We start from the raw sequence: 21196 nt of genomic DNA, 5'->3' as shown, positions 1-21196 counted from the left end.
AGAGCCAGGAAACTGTCAAGAAAGACCACCTCTTGGCCCTCCTCGAGCATATAGCCAGAATGCTGGGGGGCAACCCAAAGGAGGAAGCGTCTTCAATAGAGTTGGGAATAGAGGGCCCGACCTGTGAGATGTCCTCGACCAGCTTCGGGAAGGCAATGGTTCTAATGTTGAAGGACTCATTGCACGAGTAATCCCACCTGCGCCACAAGTAACAGTTGCCGCAATCCCAGTCGCTGCTCCAGCAGTTGTGCCACTAGTTGCTCCGGCAATCCAAGCGCAAATAGATACCCTCACTCAGATGGTTTGGGAGCTAACTGCTCCAAAATTCATTGATATTGATATAGAGAGAATGAAAGGATCTCATTTCTCTGCACGGATCAATGCTATTACAATCCCTCCCAAGTTCAAGATGCCAACTTGTTAAATGTATACTGGAAGAGATTACTCATTTGACACGTCAACAACTTTGAAATACAAACGGATCTTCAAGGATTAAGAGATGATGTCCGGTGTAGGATTCTCCCTACTACCCTGGCTGATTCTGCTAAACAATGGTTCTTTAAGCTAGAACCATTTCATCCTAGGATACATTTGTGAGGTTTTTCTACTCAAAATTCTTACTGCTCGTATCCCAATAGCTGAACTCAAAAACCTTGTTGTCATCAAGCAATGGCCAACGAACCCCTTAAGGACTATGTGCAGTAGTTCATGCAAGAAACTGCTAGGTCAAAAACAGTCAGTGATGATGGAAAGTTGATGGCCATCATGGCTTGGATCCAAGTAAAATGTCCTCTAGGGATTGATCTCACAAGAAAGATCGTCTACTCAACTAGAGAGATTTTAAATTGAGTAGATGAGTTCATTAAGTTGTAAGAAGTTAATTGAAGGGCAGAATAGGCTAACCAAGCAGGCACAGTGCTGCTCCAACCAAAAATAAACTAGAACCAGACAACCAATGGTAATGGTAATGGTAATAAGAAAAACCAAAAATGGTGACAAACGAAGTAATAATTCTAACGGTGGCAACAATAGTGATAACAAACGGACAAAAACCAATGATAAGCCACGAGAGTACACTCTTTGTTTTACCACCTATTCTACGCTCTTGGGGTCACGAGTAGAAGTCTTTCAAGCTACACAGGCTGAAGTGCCTTAGAGGAAACCCAATCTTATAAGGAAAGTGTAACACCCTACTACTCATGGACTGTTACACTATGTATTTTAAATAGTGCTAAACTCGCTAAACGAGTCATTTGGCCATAAACTAAACTTGATTAACAAATTAAGATTAAAAATTTTGGTCAAAGGTACCATCGTTTTATAAAAATGTATACTTCATACATGGGATCCCAAAACACATTTAAAAACTTTAATTACAATGAAAAAGTTATAACCAGTCGACCTAAGCGCCAAAATAGGGTTTGACCCTAGTTCCTCTTTAAACCCTCGGTCGTGGTGGTCGAGCAGCTGCATATGTTCACATCGTCACCTAAGCTCTCAAACTCAAGGATGATCCATCTTTCTTTTCCCTTTACTTGCACCATATATCACCCGTGAGCCAAGGCTCAGCAAGAAAAATTAAACATGCTCATAAGCAGTTAATAACATATTACCAAATCATAATAAGCATGCCTAGAAGTAATCACCCTACTCATGCATGCATACCATTCATATAAATGACTACGATGTCATAAGGGCCAATAGCCCAAGATAAATGATCAATGAATCATATCGGGGTCCATTGCCCAAACTACATGATTATGGAATCATACTAGGTTCCACGCCCTAGGATATGGGATTGATAAGTCACCCTGGGGCCCTTTGCCCTATCCTCTATATAACCAGCCTCGGAGCTAGCCCAGCGTACCTGGCACTGAGTTTTCCTCGACCAATAGGTCGGTCAAGCATATATCACGCTCCTGATTAGGCATAACCATATGGACCAGCGCTAAGTGTGCTATTGCCATCCTTGACTAATAAGTCAATGCTTTACCACCAGCACTCAACGTGCTAAGACTGTCCTTGACTAATAAGTCAATGCTTTATGACCAGCACTCAAGGTGCTAAGGTCGTCCTTGACTAATAAGTCAATGCTTTACGACCAGCACCCAGAGTGCTAAGGCCGTCTTTGACTAATAAGTCAATGCTTTACGATCAACACTCAGAATGCTAAGGTCGTCATTGACTAAAGTCAATGTTGGGGCCCAACCCTAGAATATAGGACTAATAATTCACCCCGGGCCCATTCCCCTGTCCTCTGTATAACCAGCCTTAGGGCTGGCTCAGCGTACTTGGCGCTGAGTTTTCCACGACCAGTAGGTCAGACAAGCGTATGATGCGCTCCTGGTTAGCCTAACCAAAACGACCAGCGCTCAATGCACTATTACCTCCCTTTGACTAATAAGTGAATGATTTTCGACCAGCGCTCGATGCTATTTTTGACCTTGACTAATAAGTCAATTCTTTTCGACCAGTGTTCGGCGCTATTGTCAACCTTGACTAATAAGTCAATGTCTTTCTCAATTATATAATGCTAACAAACATTCATCATATATCAAATATCCAAATACAAAGCATTCAACATGCTCAATCAACACTCACAAGCATAATCATAATGATGCACATTCTCAAGCGTTCATGCCCTATTCATATTCCTGTTCAATAATTCAGGCCAAGCCATCATCACATGTATCACATATTGGGTGTGGTTTTCTTACCTTTAGTCCAAGCACAGGTTACCAATGAACGACCCTCAAGCACGATCCCGGTTTCAGGCCCCTAGCGTTAACCTAATCACAACCATAATATAAAATCACGTCAATAACGAGTAAACACAGGCTTCCGGACCAAGTCCTAGCCTTTGGGACATCGAATCCTACTAAATCGGGTAATAGGATCGATCTTGGGCCCTTAGGTTTGAGTTCCCATCACTAAAAACTCATTTTGGCCATTTTTTCCATTTTGAGCCGCTGCCCGCTCAAGTCAGGGGCTTAATGCCCTCTGTGAGTGCACCCCGTGCTGTGGCCCAAACAGCCCAACAGCCAGCACCTTCTCCTTCGTCAAGCTTGAGCTGCGACACCCTAGAACAGGGCTGAGACTCGACCTAGAACTCAGCCATTTTTCCACGTTTTTCCCACATAAAAACCCTCCACAAACCTATCCAAACACATCCAAATCCCCAAAACAAAGTTCCCAATCAACTAAGCAGCTCAAAACCACCAAAACCCAAGTTCCAAACAATTCAAAAACTCATCAAAACGTAAAATCTAATTAAAGCTTAAAAACTCAAAAACTTAAAATTTAAAGCTTAGATTACCTCCTATTAAGTCGTTTCCCAGTTAAATCCTCTATCAAGCTTCTAATCTTCCTTAGAATCGTTATGACTCTATCCTTGCTTGAATCTGAGTCCTAAAACTTGAGTTTCCTTCGAAGGCCGAAAAGAGAGAGAGAGGACTGAACGTTCTTTTTATTTATTATGTCAGGTTACTTCAATCTTAAGTAACCTTAAGCAAATCCCAATGCTTGGGTACCCAAAAATGTCCCCGGGGGCCAAATATTCAACATTCCCAGAATTCCCTCCTGATCGCACTAACTTCAAGTATATCATCACATATTTATTCCCATTGCCCAATATCCCGGTAAGGTACTAAATACCCAATATACCCCTTGACTCACTCCGAGTCAAGTATTGGTTCCTTTGTGACTTTCCCACTAGCTTGCTCCCTAGGATCGTCTCGTGCCGACTAACCCAAATATATCCACATAATGACATGGTCCCACACATATATGCCAAATATACCCGTAACGGGCCAAATTACAAAAATTTCCCTTTTAATCAGAAATGGGCCCACATGCATATTTAATACACCTAAACATGCATATCAAGTCATATTATAATATAACTCATATAATCATATAATGATACACATATATATATCACATAATCACATAATTTCCTTAATTTGCCATACTGGCCTCCTAATCAAGGCCCTAAGCCTTATTAGGTAATTTGGGACGTTACAACTATCCCCTCCATATAGGAATTTCGTCCTTGAAATTTTACCTGATGATCGCGAAAATATGATGCGCAAGTATACACAATTGATTCAAGTAATAAAATAGTAAGTAAAGTATCGTTCACACAAGCACTATCAACCAATTACCAATAATTGCTTTTAAATTTCTATTTGGCTGTTGAAAATAAAGTGATTTTTAAACTAAGACTTAAATTGAAATAAACTTTGCAATAATAAAGATTGATTAAATAATTAAAAACCTAGGGTATTAACTTCATCAACTTTTTATTCTATCAATTTTACTAATCAGTTCTAAATCTCTTCTTCCTATTCTAATAGCAGGTTAACAAAAATCGATTCCTATTATTTTTCAAGATATAAGATCTCAACCTATATGCAGCTTTTCTACATCTCTGTGATAAACTTAAACATATAGCAGACATTAAGCTTGGAAATCTAATTACTACACAAGCCATATAGGTACTTTCTTCCAATATGTAACCTATGTCTATATAACGATAGCATATTCTATTCCCATCTTTCGAATTTTGAATCAAAATCATAAATCAAGCAAATATTTGTCAAGTATAACCTAACATTAGGAAAACATTATATAGATTAAAATAAAGAAGAAGAATTAATAGAACATCATAATAACATTAAATAGAAATCCAAGTGACTACATTAACCCCTAGATAGAGGTGTTTAGTTTATATCAGACATGACTAAAACAACAAAATAATTATATAGAAACATAAAATTCAAAGACTTGAAGAAGAAATAAAAAATATGAAAGTGCAGAAAAACTTGTCTCAGAATCAAAATTAGTCTCTAAATTTGTAATTAAAATCTGACCTAACCCTATTTAAAACATAAAGTCTGAATTTATACTAAAAAAAACCACGAATTCCTTTTTTTCATAGGCGGACCGCAACTTGGCCTTTCCTAGGTCGCGGTCCGTGTTCTTTTTTAGTCCTTCAGCATCTGGTTAACATCTGATGGCGTCGCAGCCCTCTAAGCACAAGTTGCAGCCCGCCTCTTCATGGACCTCCTAGCTTTGCCTCTGACTTCTACTAGCGTCACGACTCTAATTCTTTTCAGCAACCGTTCAGCCTCTAACTTTACTAAAGTCGCGACCCTTAAGCGCATGCCGCGACTTTAATTCCATTTCTTTTTTCAAATTTTAACCTTTTGACATCCTTCCTTCATTAAAACTATTATTATTCATCCTTAGCACCAATTTGAGCCGAACAACCACTAAAAGCCCTATTTTTCCACCATTTCCTCTTATTTTTGCATTTAACTCATGATTCAACGCACCAACCTACAACAGAAACAAATACAAGCGTAATCTTGCACAAAAGAAACATAACGACTCAAGATTACCACAAACACATCCTAAAACGACACTAAAATGGAGTTATCAAACTCCCCCAAAATTACTCTTTACTTAACCTCGAGTAAAGAACACAACAATAAATAGACTCGACTAAAAACCTAAACAAGAAACACACTTGAATCAAGCTGACAACAATAATTCACGCCTCAAGCTATGATGACTAACACACTTATATAATCTTTAGGAAAATTGTCTTATAATCAAGAATTTCAGTCAAAACATTCTTCCAATTCACTTAAGTCCAAACAAAAATAAAAGCTCTCAAAATCATGATTAATAAATAACATGTATTCGAATCAATTCATGCTCACAAAAAAAAATTCATTACAATCAATTAATATCACTATCCCATAAGCTGGCTATACTTACTAATCTCCACTAATGTAGAAAATACATGCTTAGAAATCAATAGGACTTTCACAGCTTATAATTGAATGGCTTAGGTAAAGGTAGATGAAAAAGTCAATTAGGCTCAAAATATACCATAAGCACACAACCAAACAAACCAATCTTGTATCAACTTGCAAACCCCAAAAACAATCCCAAATTTCCAAATTTTCTTACTTTGAGAGAAAATTCAATTAATGAATTTTTTTTAAAATTTTCTTCTAATGATATTACACTCCCCCAAACTTATTCCTTTGTATTTTCAACTGGAGTGTAGTTCATATTCAATATATATTTTCTTTCTTTTTTTCTGTCTCAATTTTTTTTCTTTTATTGACACAAATTTCCAAACATAAACCCCATTACAAACTTCCCCATTCACTTTTCATATGCTCATGGTATATCAAAGAGAAGGAAAAATAACCAGGTTTCCAATAAGCTCAAAATAAGTGTCAAACAAAAAGAATCAAATTAGGCTCAAAATTGGGTAACTAAGGATTTAATAAATCAAGGTTGGCTTAAAAGGCTCAAACGTTCCAAAGAATTGCCTAAATCATCTTCCTAAGCATGCATAATCTAGGATTTCGTCTCAAATAGCAAGCAAACAAGTTCTAGAATAACAACATTTTCATAAAAAAAAAATTCAACATTCAACAAGCATAAAAATTGTTTAATTACACAAAATTTATTAAAAATCATGATTAAGCTCTCAATTATTTAAGTAGACTCATGTAAAAATGGTAAGAAATATTCAACCAAGCACACAGATTTTTATAGCTTCATTCCCATTCAATTTATATAGTGCATCATTCAATCATATTATCATTAACTAATCATTGTCAACATGATTCAACTAACACCTTAAACAACCTATACATAACATAACAAACACAAAACAACTGACAAAATACCATAATATATACAAAACAATAAATCTCTTCCCCCAAACTTAACCTAAACATTGTCCCCAATGTTTAAATAAAAGCCACAGAAAAAGAAACTTACCTAACACCTCAGACTGCTGAAAATGATACATATCAAGATGGTGAAAGAATTTTTTTTGGTTATCCCATAGTTCATTATGGCTGAGCTCGAAGTAGCGCTGCAACTAAAATTAGTCTCATATTTAACAGAAATTAAAATCAAATAAAAATAAATAAAAAAAATACTAAAATTAAAGTGTTCATAAGCCAAAAATTAAATAAAACTAATAATAAAAAATGCAAATAAAAGATTGGAATGCCTCCAAACGCGTTGTCGTTAACGGCACTTAGCCGGATGCTTGTTTTCTTTCATATTCAACTTGGATCAAGTCCTCCCCTCACATCCTTGAGAGCCATAGTATCATGAGTTGTCCCTCGTTTCTTGTGATTAGAAATTGGTGGAACTTTACCCCGTTCATGTAACATCTGAATCCTTTCACTGAAAAACCTTTTTAAACGATGATACACTTTTCGCATTCCACTTTTAACCATGGATCTTTTCTTAGAGACTTCTAACTTGTTCTCTCCTCGTTTTACCACTTCAACTCTACAACAAGTTGGAATTTCTGTTGCTGCAAAAACATTAAATATTACCTCCTCTTTTTGCACTCGCAATTTTAACTCAGCCTTTTGTACATTGAACAAAGCCCTACCAGTAGCCAAGAATGGCATGCCAAGTATTATTGGAATATTTTCATCTTCCTCCATACCAAGAATGATAAAGTCCGCAGGAAAGATGAATTTATCCACCTTCACCAATACATCCTCAATCACTCCACGAGAATGTTTGACTGGTCTATCTGCCATCTGCAAAGACACGGTAGTAGGCCAAGCTTCTCCCAAATTCAACTTCCAAAAGATTGATAGAGGTATTAAATTCACACTGGCCCTTAAATCACATAAAGCCTTTGTCACCACTGAGCCCCCTATAGAACATGGGATATTAAAACTACTAGGATCTTTAAGCTTAGGAGGTAGTTTCTTTTGAAGTATCGCACTACACTCCTCAGTAAGTGTCATTGTCTCATAATCCTCTAGTTTCCTTTTCTTTGACTAAATTTCTTTCATAAACTTCACATAACTTTGCATTTGTTCCAATGCCTCAGCAAACGGGATATTAAATTGTAGCTTTCGAAAGATACCCAAAAATTTAGAAAACTATTTATCAAGCTTATTCATTTGAAGCCTCTGAGGAAATGGGATCTTTATATGGTGATCTATACTTATTTCTGGTTGCTTCTCTAAATTTTCAATAGCGTTAACTTCCTTCTCCTTATCAACCACTTTTGGCTCTTTTAACTCATTGCCACTCCTCAAGGATATTGCATTACACTGCTCTTTTGGGTTTACCTCAGTAGTGCTTGGTAAGTTCCCTTGAGCACGGTTTGTCATCAAAGTAGCCAACTGCCCCATTTGAGTCTCCAAACTCCTGATAGATGCCCTGGTTTCTGTCATAAATTGGTTCAGTACATCGGGTTGTACTTCAGGTTGTTTCATATGTGTTGGTTGATGTGGTTGTGGTTGTGGAGGTGGAAATTGTTGTTGACTTTGAGGGAAAGGTTATTGTGCAGCTTGATTATTTGTCCAAGATAAATTAGGATGATTCATACACCCTTGGTTATATGACATCGAAAAGGGGTTGTTGGTTGGTCTTTGAAAATTTCCTATAGCTTGGACTTGTTCCAAAGGTATATTATTCATATCCATGGTAGGACACGGATTTAATGGATGAGCACTCCCAGATGCCCCATATAGACTTTGAACTTGCATGTTTTGGGTTAACAGGTTGCTCTGTTGTAACTGCTTCGTTAAAGTTGCCACTTGCGTTGTAAGCATTGTGATGGCATCTAATTCAATCATACCAGCCACCTTCTTGGTTTGTCCCCTTTCAGTTGGCCACTGGTAGTTATTCATTGTCATCTCCTTAAGCAATTCATACGCCTCATTAGCATTCTTGCTCATGAATGCACCTCCTGCTACAACATCTTTTATGGTACGAGTAGTACCATTCAACCCATTATAAAAATTATGGACCAGCATCCAATTCTCTATACCATGATGTGGGAACTTCCTTAATAATTATTTAAATCTTTCCCATGCATCATACAGCGATTCCCCTTATGTTTGATAGAAATTATTGATTTCCCCTCTCAACTTTGCAACTTTTGCTGGAGGGAAAAACTTTGCTAAAAACTTATGGGCTAACTCCTCCCATGTTTGGATAGAATTAGCTTGCAGTGAAATAAGCCAACTTTTTGCCTGGTCTGGTAGAGAAAATGGGAATAATCTAAGTCTAATCGCATCGTCACTTACCCCATTCATCTTAAATGTTGCACATAGCTCCAGAAAATTGGCTATGTGAAAATTTGGATCTTCCGTGGGCAACCCCCCAAACTGATCAGTTGACTGCACCATTTGTGAGATTGCTGGCTTAATCTCGAAATTATTTGCAGCAATAGTGGGGTGTCTAATACATGAATGCACTCCTGTGACAGTAGGAAGTACATAGTCTCTAAGCGTCCTTTGTCCTCTTTCCACTGGGACTTCTGCAATATTTGGGATATTATTAACATTAGCGGCATTTCCTTGATTCTCAGCCATGGCAAAATCCAACATTTTCTTTATCTTTCGGTTCTTTCTGCACGTTCTTTCAATTTCAAGATCTACCGCTATGAGCTTATTTTGTCTACTTCCTCGCATATACCAATAATTCCCGAAACACGATACAACCTCGATCCGAATGAGTGTAAAATATAAAATCCAAATTAGAAAAAAAAACAATTAATCTTGATATTAGATATTAAGTCCCCAGCAACGGCACCAAAAAATTGATCGCGAAAATATGATGTGCAAGTATACACAATTGATTTAAGTAATAAAATAGTAAGTAAAGTATCGTTCCCACAAGGACTATCAACCAATTACTAATAATTGCATTTAAATTTCTATTTGGCTATTGAAAATAAAGTGATTTTTAAACTAAGACTTAAAATTGAAATAAAATTTGCAATAATAAAGATTGATTACATAATTAAAAACCTAGGGTATTAAATTCATCAACTTTTCATTCTATCAATTTTACTAATCAGTTCTAAATCTCTTCTTCCTATTCTAATAACAGGTAACAAAAATCGATTCCTATTCTTTTTCAAGATATAAGATCTCAACCTATATGCAAGTTTTCTACATTTCTGTGATAAACTTAAACATATAGCAGACATTAAGAGTAGAAACCTAATTACTACACATGCCATACAAGTACTTTCGTCCAATATGTAACCTATGTCTACATAACGATAGCATGTTCAATTCTCATCTTTCGAATTCTGAATCAAAATCATAAATCAAGAAAATATTGATCAAGTATAACATAGCATTAGGCAAACATTATATAGATTAGAATAAAGAAGAAGAATTAATAGAACATCATAATAACTTTAAATAGAAATCCAAGTGACTACATTAACCCCTAGATAGAGGTGTTTAGTTCATATCAGACATGACTAAAACAACAAAATAATTATTTAGAAACATAAAATTCAAAGACTTGAAGAAGAAATAAAAAAAATATGAAAATGCAGAAAAAATTGTCTCTGAATCAAATTTAATCTCTAAATTCGTAATGAAAATCTGACCTAACCCAAATTAAAACACAAAGTCTGAATGTATACTAAAAAAGTCCACGAATTCCTTTTTTTCATAGGCGGGCCACGACTTGGCCTTTCCTAGGTCACGGCCCGTGTCCTTTTTTAGCCCTTCAGCATCTGGTTAACATCTGCTGGCGCCGCGAACCTCTAAACCCAGGTTGCAGCCCGCCTCTCCATGGACCTCCTGGCTTGGCCTCTGACTTCTACTAGCGTTGCGACTCTATTGACCAAGTCACGACTCTTTTTCTTTTCAGTAACCATTCAGCCTCTGACTTTACTAAAGTTGCGACCCTTAAGCCCATGTTGTGATTTTAATTCCATTTTTTTAGATTTTAACCTTTTGACATCCTTCCTTCATCAAAACTTATTATTATTCATCCTTAGCACCAATTTGAGTCGAACAACCACCAAAAGCTCTATTTTTTCACCATTTCCTCATCTTTTCGCATTTAACTCATGATTCCATGCACCAACTTACAAAAAAAAAACAAGCCTAATCTTGCATAAAAAAAACATAACGACTCAAGATTACCACAAAAACACATCCTAAAACGACACTAAAATGGAGTTATCACCTGAACAGCTCGGGATATAAATCCCGCATATTTGATTCCAGTCTCCAAGTTGCTCCCTCGACCTTACTGTGTATGTATAATACCTTAACCAAAGGTATAGTTTTCTTCCTCGGAACCTTATCCTTTCTGTTAAAATCTAAACTGGTTATTCCTCATAGGATAACTCTGCCTCTAGTTCCAAATCCTCATAACTCAACACATAAGTCTCATCTAATACATGTTTCCTCAACATGGAAATGTGAAATACATTGTGTACGATCGACAATGCCGATGGTAAGGCCACTCTATGGCCACCTGACTGATCCTCTCCTGGATCTCAAACGATCTTCCAAATCTAGGGCATAACTTACCCTTTTTTTTCCTAAATTTCCTCACCGCTTTCCATGGTGGGACTCTAAGAAAGACATAGTCTTCCACTAGGAACTCCACGTTCCTCTGCTTCAGTTCAACATAACTTTTTTGTCTATTCTGAGAAGCAAGAATCTGAGCTCTAATCTTTTTAATAGCCTCAGTGGTCCTCTAAACTACCTTAGGACCCAAATATTTACTCTCACCCATCTCATCCCAGTGAATGGGCGATCTACACTTCCTACTATACAACTTCTCATAAGGTGTCACTCCAATAATCAACTGGTAGCTATCATTATAGGAAAAACTCTATTAGAGGCAAATATTCATTCCAGGACCCTTCCATGTCCAATATACATGTTCTCAGCATGTCCTCTAATATCTTGATAATCCTCCCTGATTTACCATCAGTCTGAGGATGATAAGCTATATTGTACTTCAGCTGTATACTCATCACCTTCTATAACCTTCCCCACAACTTGGAAGTAATAATAGGGTCCCTATCCAACAAGATAGACCTCAAAGTCCCATGAAGGCGTACTATCTCTCTCACATAGAGATATGCATACTGGTCAACTGTATTATTCATCCTCACTGGTAAAAAGTGAGCTGACTTGTATACCAGTCCATAATGACCGAGACTGAATCATACTGGGCCACTATCCTGGGTGGTCCCACCACGAAGTTCATCATGATGTCCTCCCACTTCCACTCTGGGATACTCAAAGGTTGTAATGGCCTTACTAGTATCTAATAATCTGTCTTGACCTACTAACAGGTCAGGCACTTTGCCACGTACTCAGTTATGTCCATCTTCATCCCATGCCACCAATATAAAGCTTGCAGATCCTCGTACATCTCCATGGTGCCTGGATGAAGAGAATAAGGGGTAGTATAAGATTCATCCAGAATCTCTTGTTTAATCCCAATGTCCATCGGATCCCAAGTCTGATCCTTATAACTCAATAAACTCATGCCTGACACTGCATAGTCCTTAGCTATTCCAGCTAAGACATTCCCCCCAATCCTTCCCTCAAGCATAATGTTGGCCAACTGGCCCATGAGTAACTCTACTCCAGTTCTGGTTATATCTTTCAACTGACGTGATGCATAGGAAATCACCTTTCCTGTCTCCAGGTATCATAAACCATAAACTTATTTTGATCTCTGAGGCGTTCCTTGGCCTTTGCCAATCTTTGACTAAGAGTGTTGACCCTCGATTTGGCCAACGACACGGAGTCAAATGTATGACAAAGTATAAAGCAAGAATGAGAAAAATGATCTAACAGAAAGGAAGAAAACACCAAGGAATTATAGTGGTTCGGCCCCAAGAAATGGTAATGACCTACGTCCACTTAGTGATATTGTTATTATTGAATCTCAAAGTCGTGATCAAAGAACTAGGGTTCTTGAGTTTCACAAACCTTAAATGTCTTACAATTAGACGGTGAACAACTCACTTATAGCTCTTTTTTCTCTCAATATTTCACAACAAGATTCAGGAATCAAAAGTTAAAAAAAAGTCCCTTCCTTGAGCTATTTCATGCATATTTATATGCTCAAGGAGGGTTACACATGGCTACGTGCCCTATCTTTCCTTAATAATCGCGTATCAAGATAATAATGAAGAAATATTCAATGCAATTATTATAAAATTACAAATTAAGAAGGAAATAAATTAGGTTATACGACCAGCCTGGTCGTATAAAAAATTAACCCTGACGATGCGGTGTGCTTTTGGTCGATAGTCGAGCAGTACTTTCGCCACGTGTGAGAAATTCTCGCCACGTCATCAGCAACCGTTTTTTGGGTAAACATTTGCCCCCCAAGTTTATTTATTGCGACCAGCAATAAGTAAACTTAGGAAACCAACTCTTCGAATACCCCACGAAATCTATCAGAACCGCCCATGCTTTCTCGAAAATGGTGACCAATCATGTCTAATCAAGTCTTTTCGATTTCCCAAGAATGTGTCTGACGGCCATTTCACTTCCCCTTGCTTAGAAAAAGTAACTCATGATTACCTTTTTTAACGTGTCACAGTCGCTATATATAATACCCCGAATCCATTTTTTTCACTTTTTACTTTTCATTCACCATTTTCTCGTCAAGAACTTCTAAGAACCTCGACTTTCAGAGCCCAGAAAACTTGCAGAGTTTCCATCGCTGTTCTAAGGATCCTCCGCTCGGACGCTCAAAGCTATTTCATTTCAGACCCCTATTTTCATCCAAGTAAGTTTTACGAACCCTTTGGATGTTTGAGATGCCATGCAAAACTGTTTTTTATGTATTCAAATCTGTGTTCCTGACTGTTCTTGGCCGAAACTGTTTTGAGGTAGTGGGCATATTGATCGATGCTTGATAGGACAACGAAATTACATTTTGTAGGAGTTAAGAGCCAGTTTGGTAGTCGAGATTATAGATTTAGGGCGTAAATTCGAAGCAAAAATTCAATTTTTAAGCTAGTTGAAAAACTGGGTTTTTCCCGCGCCCTTCGGAGCGAAAAAGTTTTTTTCTGAAATTTTTTTTACTTCTGCTTTTCAATCTGTTTTTCAAACTGCTCGTATAGAACTTAGTGCTTTTGTTAGAATGCTGTTGGCCATATAAAAACTTAATTTTTATACGCGAGCAACGTTATTCCAACTCTCAACACAAGCTTTTAAGCTTTATGTTTTACCTCCCCCTTTCTCTGCTCGCAGCTTTTCATGCAAGATCCGTGGGGAGGTGAAAGACCCATCGACGATGACTTACTAGCTCAACTGCTTGACAACGAGGAGCAACCGTCGTTGCTAATACCTGAAATTCCCTTTTCTCGCGCCACTTCAAACACTCCATCGACCCTCGTCCAAAATATGGGTCGAGCAAAAACTACTGCCCAGAAAAAGAAAACTCCCAATCCTTCAAATCAGCCTGCTCCTTGGGCTGAAATTCCCACGACCAGTGGTCGAGAAGAAAATATTCCTGACCCAAACATCCAAACTCATGCTCAACCCTGAAATGCTATTCAACAAGATGTTGAATGGTATGTTGTACCTGAAAGCCGGGTAACGATCAGGATGATCGCCAACTATATCAGAAAGTATGGACTCCCGGGGGTGACACTGGTCCGACCCACTCAAGACCAACGGGCAAACTTGCCTAGAGGCGCTTTCAGCGCCTGGTTGAGGTACCACATTGAGGCAAGGGCTACATTGCCTCTTCATCCTTTTTTCCAAGGGGTGGCCAACTACTTCGGGGTCGCCCCTTTCCAAATAACTTCCAATGGATATAGAATGCTTGCAGCATTCTATATCCTTTATAGCAACAAAAAATGGCATGTGCCATCACCACATGAGGTTAATTATCTGTTCGACCTCAAGTCTAACCCCAACCAATAAAGCACGGGGATTTTTCACTTTTGTCATAAGGAAACAGGGCGCACTTTCCTATCTGACACAACTCACATATCGAACGTGGGGAAGTACTACTAGGAGTATTTCCTTATGACTGACATGGTCGCGAACAACCTAGCCTTCACTCAAGGAGATAACGTCTTTGTACCATGGTTGCAACCAGACCCCACTCCAGACATGGAGTTAAGATCAGCCCTCTTGGCCAGTATGTCTGACATGGAGAAAAGCGTCAAGCATCTGGTCACAAAGGCTAACCTTAGGCTGGTCGGCCTTTTGGCCCCTCATCAGGATGTGAGGGAGTCAACAGCGGGGAATGCTACTGGCGGAGAGGTTCCTGAGCAGCACCCAGATGTGGAACAACCCTCTCCGAGGAGGGCCACTGGAGTAACAATCAGGGAACCTTCCAGCACTCCACGGGCTACTGCTCCCCCCACCCCAAATGGAAAAGGAAAAAAACAAGCCACTGAACCCCTTGCTCCCATCGACGAATCTTCAGATGAGAACGGTATTGATCTTTCGCTCCTAAATAGTTTGCCAATTCCCTGTCACTTATTTGACGGGGACGACAACTTTAAGTATAGTCCAATCTTAAGTTCAGATTTCTTCCAGGCAGTAAGTAGTTCAGTAAGTAATGTAGTGACCAGTAGTTGTAGCGCGGGTACTTTACTTATAATCTCTTTATTTTCATTTTTAGCTTCGTCTATGTATCTTGTATCACTGTTTGTGTTGTTTCTTTTTGTGCAGATATGTCATCTAAAGACGTGTTCGAGCATTACAAGGCTGTCGCTGCATCTTCAGGCAAGAAGAAAGACAGCAAGAGGACTCGGGGGGAGATTAGTAAAACTGCCTCAAAGAAGGCCCGAACTGAGGATCCTCCAGCCACCGTCCCTTCGAAGGAGAACACGCCCCCTCCATCGCCACTCGAGTAGCCGACCTCAACTCCTCCGGTCGACCAGCATTCCACTCCTCCAACACCTGTCGACCAGCACCCTACTCCTCAGGTCCCTACCAGCCAAACACAGCACACACATCCCGAAGGCTCCCTGCCTAGCATCGTGGCCAGGTCAGCCAGGGAGAGGATATACAAGCTCTCCAAGAACAAACGCAGTCAAGAAGCCATTAACGAAACAATTTCCATGGAGACTGACCAAATACTCAACCTAGGGTTGAATGAGATAGTTAGCGTAAGTTACTTCCTGATGCTAAATAATTTTCTTTTGATTTTCTACCATCGCCTTATCCTTTTCATCTGACTGCAGGGATTGCTGACCATGACTGCTGGCTGGCGCCGTGCGGGTGCAATGGTGTCCAAGACTAAAATTTTTGACACCAGGCTTGCTGAGGCTAAGAAAGCGCTTGATGGAAAAAAGCTGACCTGCTCGAGAAGAATAATGAGCTAACTAAGCAGAACGGCGAGCTACTTGAGAAGAGTGCGGAGCTGTCTAAGCAGAAAGAGGAACTACTCGAGAAAAAAGCCACTCTGGCCGAGGAGCTGCTGGAGGTTCGGGACACCCTGAATAAATCCAATGAATACAAAGAAAAATTTAGGGATAGCGTCAAACTCAACTATCAACAATCCGTATAGCTTGAGCTTGATTTAATTGAGAGCAGGCAGGAGACGGGGGAGCTGGAAAAGCACGTGAAGGAGCTTGAGGAACTTGAAGCCAAGAACTTGGAGAAGTACAAAGAAGCCACTCATCTTTGCTTCTACGAGTTCTGGAAGCACAACCGAAAAGCTAACTTCAGCTACTTGTCAGAACGCCTGAGGCGGACTCTAATGTCTCAGTGTGCCATTCGCCTGGAGGAAGAAGAGAGGGCTAAGGTTCCTGCTTCCCCAGAGATCTCTCTGGCAACAAGGATATATGGTGTTGATAATGAAGCTAGCGTAGCTGTCGACCAGGATGCTCCTCAAGACCCTCCAGCCTCTTAGTCTTTTCCCTTTTTTTTTTTCTTTTAATCTTTTGATTACACGACCTACGGATCGTAATATAAAGACATTAATTTTTTATTGCTGCGTGGGCGACTATTTTCCTTTTAACCAAACAATTACATCCGAGCAATGCTGCTCGCGATGTAGAGTAATTCATTTTTTATATTATAATACATTTTCATTTTATTATAACATCTGTTCGCATGACCGAAGTTAACATAGTACTTTGGTTTGATTTAACAAAATACAAAATTTTGAAAAATACTCTAAGTACCTTAGCATGCTTTCACTTATTTTGCTAATGTGTTTACATACCTTTTGATGATATGCTTTGCTCACTTGTACCTTATATGCCCCCCAAGTGATTGAGGAGCTTTAGGTCCTTGGTCACTTTCCTAGACCAAAACCTGTTTGAACAATACTGCTCGGAGCAAAATAATTGAAATTGTAATATAGCAAAACAACACACGTAATGAACAAATACTTGTAATAAATACAATAATTGGCAAGAAATGACTGGCTGCGCACAGTCCCTTATATTTCTCGTAATAAATGGATGAAACATGTCTGTACGAGAGATCAATAAGATCTTACACTTATATGCGATCACTCACATAAAATGACCAACCCTTTTTCAAAACTTGTAAAAAGTAAAATTAATGCAAGCCAATTCTTTAAGAATAATTGTTTATTGATTGTACTTGCGCAGGTGTTCTTCATTCCAATAGTGAGGAACGAGATCTCCGTTTAAGCGAGCAAGTTTATAGGCGCCTGGGTTAAGGACTTCTTCAATCTGGTATGGCCCTTCCCAATTAGGTCCAAGTACTCCAGCAGCTTGGTCGCGAATGTTTAGAAAAACTCTTCGGAGTACAAGATCTCCAACCACTACAAGAAAAAATGCTTTTAATAACACTGAAAATGTGTTATCAAAACATACGATAACACTTTCTGATGTGTTAAGACTGACTATGTTATCGTAGGTCAGGGTACTTTACATAACACTTTATCAGTGTTATACAGATGTGTTATTGTACTGTCAACGATAACACAATTTCTATGTTATTTTAATATATAGATAAGTGTTTAATTATGTTATTTATAGTCGATTATATAACACTTTTTTTGTGTTATACTACACTTTAGTATAACACTTTTTTTGTGTTATACTACACTTTAATATAACACTTTTTTTGTATTATACTATACTTTAGTATAACACATTTTTTGTGTTATACTACACTTTAGTATAACACATTATTTGTGTTATATAATGAAGTTTGCATAACATAATTCTTTGCATAAAAAGTGTTATTGTAATATATATTATAACTCAATTTTCGTATTATTGTTATATTTAGATATATTGAAATTCTCATGATATATTTTATTTATATAACACTAATTTATTCTTTTAAAATTAGCATCATCAAATGAACTTGATTTTCAAATAACAAAAAGTAAGAACATTCTACATTGAATTAACAAGCCACAATTTAGTTTAAAACATTCAACACTGTCATCAACAACAAAATATTCTTTAAGTATTCAAGGAGTCTAAAAGTTACTACTTTCAACACAAAGAAATAAACAAAGTTACTACTTTCAAGGAGTCTTAAGTATCCTTTTATACTTCGCTTGTCATATCTGCAAAATAAACAAAGAAATATTTTATTGTTATTATCTAGCATCACAAATTACTTCAAGAAAAATGATATGGAAATTATATCCAAGAAATGACACCACATACAAAATAATGGATTCACAACTACACCAAAGCAAACAAAGAAACCAAACACTAAATTATAAGACATTAGTTATTTTTTGAGTATGAAAATGTACCTCTTGGAATAACTTTTTTAGAAGGCCATGCAACTGTGGAACCAACTGCTTCTTGTATTGTAAGCATCGCATGATTAGGACGAAATAAGTAAGATTCTGGTACAATAGCAACATCAACCCATACTCGCATAAAGTCTGGTTCAAGAGGCTTTCCATGTACAGTTATCTTTGGATCTCTAGAATCCCAATGACCTTCAGCAACAATTACATCTGCCCAGTCAAGCAAGTAGCAAGCATTCTTCCCTTCTGTAAAGTTATGTCTTTTTTCTAGTGCAATACTCTACCAAATTTATTTTAAATAAAATATATTAGTTTCTGTAATTGTTCTTCTAAAATGAAAATTTAAAACAATAACAACTTTTATAATTTACCTTAGGGGACTGAATATTGTTTGATTGCGGTACATTGCGAGACTGTCCTTCGCTTGGTGTCACTTTACCACCAACCTAAATATAAAACCAAGATAAGTTTCATTGGAAGAAAAGAAAACTAAGATTTATAAGTGCAAGATAGAAATACCACCAAGTGTTCTTTAAGTAGATTCATCATTTCAGTCATTTGAGCTTCATATTATATTGCTCTTTTTCTAACTTGGAGATCTTGCTATTACACATATTAACAACAGTTAGCTTTGACCTTGTTACGCCTCTTCCTTGTCCGATTAAACGACTAGATTTTGGGTTACCAAACAATTTTGTCAAGGCATCCTCATCAGCGTTGTCTGTAGTTCCAGATTTTGGGTCTTCAAGGAGGATCTCATTCAATGAACCCTGCATATAAATTAGTATAACTAATGTATGCATTATGGAAAATAAGTAAAAATTCACAAAAATTAAATGACTAATACTCACAAAAATATCAGATGCCGTTGGGTTTACAGGTTCACCATTCTTCTTGGTATGGGCTCTTCGAAAAGCATCGATTCTAGATATTTTACCATCCTCATTTTCTTTCTTCTACACAATACATCAATAGAGATTATAAAATAGAGACTACAAGAATGGAAGCAAAAATACAAACAGTATAAAACTTAATTATTACCATATCATCGATTGTTCGAGCATATCCTCTTCGACTTAAGGTGTGTGGAACAGCTTTCTTTCTTCTCTCTTGGTATTTGGCCCTTATATCCTATTTAATAAATAAGTAAAAGAGGCATAACTATATTTAATTTAACACCAACAGAGATAAAAGAGGCAGCAACATCACTTCTTGCATCATATTTCTTACCAAATGTTCTTTACTAATTTTTTTGGCAACAAATGCTCTCCATTCTACATCACTTTTTATGCAATCCAGCTTTAAGGCTAGTCGTTCACTCTCATTTTTTGCATTGATAATATCCTTTACAAGTCTAGATTTCCCAACTCTCCATAGTTCTGCCATCATTTCAAAGCACATCTTTTTTTGCCAATCATCATGTAAGTCATATTATGCCTACAATAGAATATAGAACAACATATTATATGTTTAAGTATAGAGCTGAAAATATATAAAAAAATACACTCATAAAACTTGTAATTCTACCTGAATAGATGCCCAAAGAGCATCTCTCATAATTGGTGAAACTTTCCTTCAATCTGAAATAGTGTAAGGAACAACCTCTCGCACAAGAGCGTCCACAAAAGAAGAAAATTGCATTGAGTTATTACCAACTGGTTGCCCTTTTTCATTCCAATTTATTATCCTTAAGTCATTGTTCCTCTTGGTAAGATTTGCCAATAGAGTTTTTCCCCTTGTCTTCTTGGCTAAGTTCATTACATTCGCATCTACATCTTGAGGTATTTCTTCAATCTCAGTTTGATTTTCCTCATCAGTTGTTTTTTGTAATCTAACAGATTTTCTAAGAGGTTGTTCAAGTTCTATCTTAGCCACTTCTTCACATTCTGCATCAGGCACTTCTTCACATTGTGCAACAGCCCCTTCAAATTCTACACCAACCCTTTCCTCATTAGCTATCTCTTCATGTTCCTCCCTTACTCCCTTTTCACAAACACTATCAACTACCTTATCTACTTCATAATTAAGAGATCATCTAGTTTTTGAACTTCCAAGTGACATCTCCATGTCTTCCACATCATCATTTGGATCTAGCTCCGTATCATAGACCATACGACGAGTTGCTGCTCTAGTACTAAGAGTAGGTGGTGAATCAATTACAACTCTAACAGGTGAAGAAAACATACGAAGAGCACTCTTTTTCTTTAAAATAGGGCTTCCAAGCAACATATCGTCACAATCAGCTTGAGTCTTCAATGATGCTTTTCGTTTTTTGGCCACAAGATTGCATAAAGCACCTGGACGAAGGTGTTTTTTTGGAGATCTTCATAATGTACTCATTTTTCAAGTTGAAATTGCTGCAATATAAAAAGAAAGATAACATAGTATATAAATCAGAAATGTGGATCACCAAAGAGTAATAAACATACACCAAAACCATAAAACCAGAATTATTTCATTCAAATTAAAGTAAAATCATAAAGTTCACCATAGAGAGTAATAAAACTAGATTTGTTTCATTTAACAAAAGAGTAATAATACACCAAAATTACATACAAAAAGTGTAAGCAGATTTGTTTCATTCAAAGTACATGAGAGACAACAGGAAACTCAATTTTCTTCATTGGATTTAAGTCCAAAACACCCTCTATTTGAATCCTTTAAAGCTATATACCAATTA

At 37.5% G+C, this 21196-nt stretch overlaps 1 non-coding gene across 1 annotated transcript; it reads left to right on the top strand.

Moving 5' to 3' along the window:
* Positions 1-8835: 8835 nt before the first annotated feature.
* LOC133807480 (small nucleolar RNA R71) lies at positions 8836-8942 on the top strand. The gene has a single exon (XR_009879392.1). It is a non-coding gene; the product is annotated as a small nucleolar RNA R71 (small nucleolar RNA).
* Positions 8943-21196: the final 12254 nt, after the last annotated feature.

The sequence above is a fragment of the Humulus lupulus genome, chromosome X (genome assembly GCF_963169125.1).
Source record: "Humulus lupulus chromosome X, drHumLupu1.1, whole genome shotgun sequence".
Classification (NCBI taxonomy): domain Eukaryota; kingdom Viridiplantae; phylum Streptophyta; class Magnoliopsida; order Rosales; family Cannabaceae; genus Humulus; species Humulus lupulus.
The sequence above is the reverse complement of the archived record's forward strand: the minus strand, read 5'-3'. Positions and strand labels throughout refer to the sequence as shown.